Here is a 9047-nt window from a genome sequence, read left to right as displayed (position 1 = left end):
ATGTTTATAGCGGCACAGTTTGTAATAGCTAAAGCTTGGAAGCAGCCCAAGTGCCCATGAAGTGGAAACTGGATGAAGCAGATGTGGGTTTGGTTTTTTTTATAAAATGGAGTACTACTCAGCCATAAAAAACAAGAAACTAGAGACATTTATAGTTAAATGGATGCATATTGAGGTCAAACTCTTGAGTGAAATAAATAGGACACACATGTGTAAATACTGAATAGTTTCTCTAGTGTAAGAAACTGAAAGTGTAAATAATGATTAAAATGAATAATTGGTCATGTGAAATAGGAAGAAAAGGTCCAAAGGGGTAGGGCAATTGGGAGGGATAAGGGAAAGGAAAGAAGGGAAAGGAAAAGTTATGAGAAAAGGAAAAAATGGAAACAAAGTCTTTGTAAATAGGTTAGGGTGGATGGGGGAATGGAGGACAGGAAATGGGGAAAAATAAGAACCAGGACATATCATGTAAAGGTACAAGTACCCAATGATAAATGTCAATGTATTGTATACCTAAAAGTTACCAATAAAAGAATTTAAGGAAAAAAACATTTTAAAAAAGAGTACAGGACTGCTGCTTTTATCAGACGTGAGGAACACATCTGTGATCTCCAGTTTATTAATTCCTATTTTTTTTCCAGCAAGAAGCGTTTGACCTTAGAACTAAGAGGTTCACCTGAGATGACTTCAGGCATCCCAGGGGAATTTCCATTCCATTAGATTCCTTTGCTAGAGGCAGGGAAGACAATTCAGATAGGATTTTTCTGGTTCTCTCTAGAGCAACATTATTCTGAACGGGACACAGGCATTCAAAGATCCTTTGCTTGAGGCCAATCCAAAGGCAGAAGGATTACTTCAGGACAAATACAGCACAAAGGGCCTACGCAAGATGGCTCCCAGTCCTGCCCACTTCATCACCCTGTAAGTACCCAAAGCCAACATAAGACACTGCTTTCTCCATTCCAATTTCTAAACCAATGGCTGACATTGACATATTTTCCTCTCTTCGGCATGAATGGGACTACAGTGCTCTTGCGGCCAGCAAGTGACACAAGAATTCTAACCCCAGAGGTTTATAACCTCAGCTACAATGAGTTTATTGTGTATAACTCCAACCAGGTCCATATGTGATATCTTCTAAAGATTGAATTTAATTTTCTGCAGGTATGGTGATTGTTAATATTAAACCAGAGAAGATGTAGTCTCAAGCAAGAAAATTAGCATTCTTGTACTTTTAAACTTCTGATTTGTTTTGTTTCTTGAGACAAGATCTCACTACGTATTCCAGGCTGGCCTTGAACTAATTATGTGTAGCCCAGGCTAGCCTCAAACTCGTGGCAATCCTCCTGCCTTTGCCTCCCCAGTGCTGGGATTATGGGCATGCACCACCATGCCTGGCATTAACTTTTCAATTTTTTCCAGGACTGAGCACTGAGCCCAGGTCTTCACCCTGAGTTATATCGCCAGCCCTTTATTTTGTATCATGAGACAGGGTCTCACTAAGTTGCCCAGACTAGGCTGGAAACGGTACTTTATATAATGAAATTAAAATGGTACAAATATACCAATGACTTCTGTGGGTTTTGCTTTTCCAAACCCTTATTTCATCTGATTTTAGCATATCTTCACTTCCAGGTCAGAAAGTACCCATTGCTCTTTCCCACAACTAGCTGTGTGTTACTCAGGACTCTGTTCTTTCACAGGATAATAGCTTGTGCACTGAGGGACACTCATGAGGGTTAATGCTTTTTTCTGCTGAATTCAGTTTTCCGCAAACTAGAGTTTGTTGAATATTAGGAAGACTAGAGGCCCTAAAGACTGAATTGTTCCCTTTTATCACCATCCAATCTTGATTGGCTTTGTCCTGTTCATCAATTTCAGTCCAGGTCTCTTGTCATTTAACATCCTATTCCTTATTAGATGTCCAAAACCTTGGAGAGCCCTTAGACAACTGTCACTAAGCCTCTGTACATCTTTGTGGGGGAAGAGAAGTAGATGTTTTTACATATCCTCCATCTAAGAAGTACTGAAGTACTGGTCAGAGCCAAAGACTTCCTGATTATTTTTAAATACAGGCAAAACACTTCCTTAAATAACAATGAAGGTTGTTCGTTTATTTTGATGTAGGAGATTGAACCCCAGGCCTCATACACAATAAGTATAAACTGCTATTAAGCTACCCACCCATCCCCTACTGAATGTTTAAATAAAACAATATTCTGTAGAGGTACTTCAGGAAGATGGTGGAGTGGTAAGCATCAGAGAAAGAGCCTCTTCAAGATTTGGTGCCCTGACAGGAATACAGCAGTGCAAGGAGAAGGAGGAGGGAAGTGGATCTCTAGGACCCAGGAAGGATCTGAGTTGAGAATTGAAGTCTACAAGGAGAGTGAAGAGAGAGACTTTAACAAAGAGGAGATACCAAGCAGCACTCTCCCAGAGCCCAGACTCCAAGAGGGAACAGTGGGCTGAACCTGTAGATGCTCACTGACTATTGATGACCTGAGGCCTCCACAGAGAAAGGCACCAGTGGAACCAAGCAGTGGACGAACCAGACTGCAGTGGCTGGTGAGTTATTTGGGTTCAGACCTCACCCAGGAGAGGGTGACTGGCTGGTAGCCATCTTTGAGAGGGGCCTACTGAGCTCAGAAATCTGGACAGCTGCAGGAAGACTCCACCTAGTGGCTTCCAGTGCCTCGGTGTCAGGGAGCAGAGTTCAAACTGGCAGGAGACACATAGACTGTTGTAGGCTCATGGAATCCAGTTCCAGCCTCATAGCCACAAACTGGCCAGAACTTCAGAAGAAGTAAAGAGGCAGGCTTGCTGGGATTATCCACTACCCAACCATGAACCTGCAGCTAGCTTGCTGGGATTAATCAGTTTGGCTCTGCACTCTGTTTGGCCACATTGCCTAACAGTGATAGCAGAGATACACCTTGAATTGGATGTTTCTGGAGGTTTTTAAATTTTGTTTTTCCTTTATTTTTTTCTTGCTTTTTCCCACCTTTCCACTTCCTGTTTTGTTTTTTCTATTGTTTGAATACAGTTTCTAGTTTTTTGTTGCTGTCAGTCTGTTCTGTTCTTGTTTTTATTTTTTCATTTTCTCTTTCCTACTGTCTGCTTCACCTTTCCTAAAATCTGTCCTCCATCCTTGCTTCTGATCTCTTCCTCTTTTTTTTTTTAACCCACAACCCCTTTTAAATCTTCTCTCCTAAGGGTAAAAATGCAATATTAAGGGTTACAGTTTATCATTTTCTATGCTGTATTTGATTCTATTATTGTTGTTGATCTTACTGCTTTAGCCAAGGTGACATAATTGGCTAATCAGTTGTTCCTCCTGGTATACCAATACTGAGATTGCCTAAGAGTCTTAAAAATAAAAAAACCTGTATCCCAATGCAAAACAACTGGCAGCTGGACCAAGTAGGCAGAAACTATTCATCACTAATAAAATGAAGAAGTGAGATCCTGCTACAGACTCAAAACCCAAAAGCTAGCAAAACCTGGAAGCCACTTCTGAGAAGTAATCATTTCCTAAGAACTCTGAATACTGACAATAAAGCTATTCACCATAAGCAATTTCCAAATATCAACTCAGGAATCAAAATGGAAAATGAGAAGACACTTAAGCAAGATGCAATCCCCACAGACTTTTAGCTCCCCAAAAGCAAACCCTGGGGGCAATGAAGTGGAACAATACAAAATCCACCCACCTGGACTCTGAAGAGGCAACAGCAGAAGTAACAAAGCAGATAAATGAGGCTCTAGAAAAAAATCAAAGCACAAATAATTTCCCAGATAACTACAGAGATGGTGACCAGAATGAAAAATACAGATAAAAAATAGAGGAACTCAGGAAAATTATGGAAACCATAAGCACCCAGCATGGGAAAGAAATGGAATCCATGAAATAGATTCAAACAGATATCCAGATTAAAAACTCCATTGAAAGTACACATAGCAGAATAAACCAATGTGAGGACACAATATCAGACATAGAAGACAAGATTATGGTTAGTGATCATGAAAAGGGATTTCTTAAAAATAGCAAGGGATCATTAAAAATCAATCCAGTAGCTGCTAGATGATGCTAAGAAGAATAACATAAGATTGACTGGAGTCAATGAAAAAGTAGGATAGCCCAAATGACAAAAAAATCTGTTCTCAGAAGTAATTGCAGAAAACATCCAAAACAGGCAAAAAGAATTTGACATACAAATAAGTAAGGCATACAGCACTCCAATTATCCATGATTAAAAAAAAAAAATCTTCCCCAAGGTATATAACAGGATTCCAGAAATTCAACGCAAGGACAGAATATTAAAAGCTGTTAGAAAAAAGAAACAAATCACCTATAAAGGAAAGCCCATCAGAACCACAGGAGACCTCAAAACAAACTCTCAAGTAAAAGAGAGCTTGGAGTGAAGTATTTCAAGTCCTAAAGGAAAATCTCCAAACCAGATTGTAACAAAATAAAAATGGCAATACAACATTCCAGAATTTATGGGACACAGTTCTATGAGGGAAATTTATAGCGGTGAATTCCCATATCAGGAAAACAGAGAAGGCTAAAATAAAAAAGCTAATGTTAAACCTCAATCATCTAGAAAAAGAAGAGAAAGTCAAGCACAAAGTTTGTATGAGGGAGGAAATTATAAAAAGAAGGGCAGAAATTAATACAATGGAGACTAAGGAAAGAATACAAAGAATCAATGAATTGAAGAGTTGGTTCTTTGGAAGATTAAATAAAATTAACAAACCCTTAGCCATATTTATAAAAAAAAAAAAAGGAAAGAAAAGACTCAAATCCATGCAATTAGGAATGAAGAGTGTAAAGTCACAACAGATCCTGCAGATCCAGATCATCGATACCTACTTCAAGAACTTGTATTCTGGGGCCAGGGATTTAGCTCAGTGGTTCCTCTGCCTGCCTCACTAGCACAAGGTCCTGAGAAAAATGGTATAGATGGTCTTTATCTCAACCTGATAAAAGGCATCTATGACAAACCAACAGCCAATATCATACTAAATGGACAAAAAACTGAAATGTTTGACTCTAAAATTAGGAACAAGATAAGGATGTCTACTGTCACCACTCTTGTTCAATACAGTTCTGGAAACACTAGCCAGAGCGATTAGACAAGAGAAACAAATAAAAGGAATAAGGCTAGGAAAGGAAGAAGTTAAATTATCCTTATTTGCAAGTGATGATACTCTCCATAGAAGACCCCAAAAACTCCACCAAAAGACTTTTAGACTTGATAACCAAATTCAGTGGTGTAGCTGGACAGAAAGTCAATGCTCAAAAGTCAACAGCCTTCCTGTACATGAATAACACGGTCACAGAGAGAAATTAGAGAAACAATCCCTTTTACAATAACATCCAAAAAAATGAAATACCTAAGAATCAATCTAACGAAGGAAGTAAAAGACCTCTACATTGAAAACTATAGTACTTTGAAAAAGGAGACTGAAGAGGACATCAGAAAATGGAAAGATATTCCTTATTCTTGGATAGGAAGAACTAATGTAGTGAAAATGGCCATACTTCCAAAATTGTTACACAGATTCAATGCAATTGCAATCAAAACCCTAACAGCATATCTCACAGAATTAGAAAAAACAATCCTAAAATTCATTTGGAACCAGAAGAGACCTACACTACCAAAGGCAATTCTGGGCAACAAAGCCAAAGCAGGGGGTATCATAATCCCTGACTTTAAATTATACTACAATGCAACATTGATAAAAACACCATGATACTGGCAAAAGAACAGACCTGAGGATCAATGGAACAGACTAGAGGATGCAGAAACAACTCCAGACATACTCAAGCACCTTATCTTTGACAAAGAAGCCAAATATCTTCACTGGAAGAAAGACAGACTTTTTAATAAATGGTGCTGGAAAAAACTGGCTTTCTGCATGCCAAAGATTCAAACTAGACCCATATCTTTCACCACACACTAACTTAAAATTGAAATGGATCAAAGATCTAAATATTAAAACAGAAACATTAAATCTCCTGAAAGAGAGAATAGGTAGAAGAGAGAATAGGCTTGAGGGCATAGGAGTAGGTGAAGACCTCATGAACAAAACCCAGACTGCATGGGAAACACTACAAAGAATCAACATCTGGGACCTCATCTTATTAAAAACCTTTTGCACAGAAAGAAAACCCACCAACAAAATGAAGAGACCCACAGAGTGGGAAAATTTTTTTTTAACCAGCTATTCAGATAAAGGATTATTATCTAGAATATATGAAGAACTCAAAAATATCAGACCCCCCAAATTTAAAGACCCAGTGCAAAAATGGGCATCTGAAATAAAAAGACACTTCTCAGATGAAGAATTAGAAACAGCAAGTAAATATATGAAAAAGTGTTCAACATCACTGGTCATTCATGAAATGCAAATTAAAACAATGCTAAGATTACACCTTATCCCAGAGAAAAATGGCTGCTATCAAGAAATCAACCAATGCTAGAGGGACTGTGGTGAGAAAGGAATCCTTCCCCACTGTTGGTGGGAGTGTAGACTGGTGCAACCACTGTGGAAATCAGTGTGGAGATTTCTCAAAGAACTCAAAGTAGAGGTTCCATTTGACCCAGCTATACCTCTCTGGTATCTTTCCAAAAGAATTAAAAGCATCATCCCACAGCTATATATACACACCCATGTTTACAGAAGCACAGTTGGTAATAGATAAATCTTGGAAACAGTCCAAATGCCCATCAACTGACAACTGGATAAAGAATTTTTTTAATACAATGGAGTACTACACTGCCACAAAGAAGGATGAGCTTCAGACATTTATAGCTATGTGGATGGACCTTGAGACCATACTCTTTAAGAGAAATAAATCAGACACACATGTTTGAATACTGCATTGTTTCTCTGGTGTGAGAAACAAAAACTGGAAATAAAGACTGAAATGTATAACAGATGGCGGGAAATAGGAAGAAAATGTTCAAATGGGAAGGGGAACAAGGAGGAAGGAGCAAAAAGAAGGAAGGGACAAGAAAAAAAGTGAAAATAGAAGGAAAAAATAGAAACAAAGCTTTTGTGTATGGGGAGGGGGGAAGGGATAAAATAAAATTTATATAAAACAGTATTTTGTATCTTTCTAGAAAACAGATTAGCAATATCTGTTAGTTTTAAATGTATATACCCTTTCACATAAAATTTATGGATGTTCCTATTTGCATAGAGGATGTCATTGCAACATTGGCAGATACAAAAAGATTCATAGATAAGGAACTAATCAAATATATCCATTCATTGAACTATTATGCTGCTGTCCAAACTGAAGGACACTTTATATGCTTTTCCAGAAAATAAAGTGAATACTCTGTAACTCATCCTATAAGGCAGTGTGTAATCAAAACCAGATAAAGATTATCTCAAGAAAATTATAGACAAATATTCCTTAAGAATATAATTGTAGGCCTGGGATTTAGCTCAGTGGCGCTGTGCCTGCCTTGCAAGCGCAAGTCCCAAGTTTGATCCAAGGTACTGCAAAAAAAAAGAATATAATTGTAAAAATCAATAATATATTATCAAGCCCAGTCCAGCAACAAAGAAAGAAGATAATTCACCATGACCAAGTGAAATTTACCACAGGAATGCAAATAGGTTCAACATGAAAATCAACCAGTGGAGGCCAAAATCACATGGGCTTCATGCAGAAAAAGCATTTGGCATATGCAGCATCCTTTCATGCTACACATTTTAACAAATTCTGAATAGAAGAGACCTTCAACTTGATGGAAGGCAACTATGAGAAACTCACAGCTGTGAGATTTAATCAAGTTGTCTGCAGCAGAAATTCACTTATGGTCACTGCTTTATAGGGTTCCTTTTATAATTATACCACAGATTTATTCATCTGTTGTTTTTGCCTGTTCATTCTTTGGATTTTAATAGTTCATCGGTAGAAGCTAAATATTTATCCTTGAGACTAAAAGTTTGTGGATCCTTTTAGACTTTCTACATACATAACTACGTACCCTGTGAATAATGCCAGTTTTATTTCTTCTGTTTAAATGTTTTTCATTTTTGTTTTGTTTTTTGAGACAGGCTGTTGCTATGTAGGCAGGCCTTGAACTCACTGTGTAGCTCAGTCTGGCCTTGAACTTACAGCAATCCTCCTGCCTATGTCCCCCAAGTGCTAGGATTGCAGGTGTGTGCCATCATGCCTGACTTAAATGTTTTATTTTTTCATTCTCCTTATCATGCTGTCTAGGACTACCAGTAGAGTGCTGAAAAGAAGTGGTACCATAAGGCATCCTAGCATGCACAGGCCCTGGGTTCAACCCTCAGCACCTCCAAAAACACAAAAACTGGCAATCACCTTAACCTTAGTGATCGAGGTTAACATCACCAGCAATAAGTCACATTGATATCAACAAGGGCACATATCTCACAGATTCCCCTCTTAAATCCATAGTTACAGCCTACTCATGAGAAAATAGCAGGCAAATCAAATTTAGGCACCTTCTCCAGTGAGTGTTGAGATTATGGAAAGACTGAAAAATTGTCACAATTGATGAAGACCAAAGAGACAAAAATACAGTGTGGTATCCAGGAGAAAAGAATGTAAATGGAAAACCTGGTGAAATCAAAAGCATGAAGTCTTGGGTTGAATCCCTACAACCATGATAAGTAAATAAATAAATAAATATATAAATAAAATTTAAAAGAGTAAGAACACTTCTTCTGATGAAGGACCAGTTGTTTCTTTAATTTCTCATCTGTCCTGGAATAATACTTTCGTAAAATGTAATAAGTTGCTATGAAAATGAAAAAACAAAATACAAGTCTTAGTTTATATTAAATGTGTCTGCCATAAGATCACTTTTTTTTTTAAGAGTAGGAAAAATTTATTGGGAGAAAGATAACTTCTGTCTAAAAGAGACAGAAAGGGGACTGGAAAGTGGGTTGCCCCAAGATCACTTTTCAAATTCCTGTACAGCTTCTAAATACTCTCAACTGCTATACTTAACTATAAGTACCTCATTGAGAATCATTAACAATTTGTGAACAAA

At 37.7% G+C, this 9047-nt stretch overlaps 1 protein-coding gene across 1 annotated transcript in view; it reads right to left on the bottom strand.

The window, feature by feature from the left end:
• Window positions 1-578: 578 nt before the first annotated feature.
• The window catches only part of Tep1 (telomerase associated protein 1), a 53315-nt gene continuing 44846 nt past the window's right edge, over window positions 579-9047 (bottom strand). Inside the window, exon 56 of the transcript XR_015449724.1 lies at window positions 579-7515. The gene's annotated coding sequence lies outside the window, so the exon portion shown is untranslated. The remainder of the gene's footprint in view (window positions 7516-9047) is intronic.

The sequence above is a fragment of the Heterocephalus glaber genome, unplaced genomic scaffold, assembly GCF_053883595.1.
Source record: "Heterocephalus glaber isolate CG9 unplaced genomic scaffold, H.glaber_assembly_v1.0 deba00000809, whole genome shotgun sequence".
Lineage (NCBI taxonomy): Eukaryota > Metazoa > Chordata > Mammalia > Rodentia > Bathyergidae > Heterocephalus > Heterocephalus glaber.
This window is presented reverse-complemented; position numbering and strand designations above follow the sequence as displayed.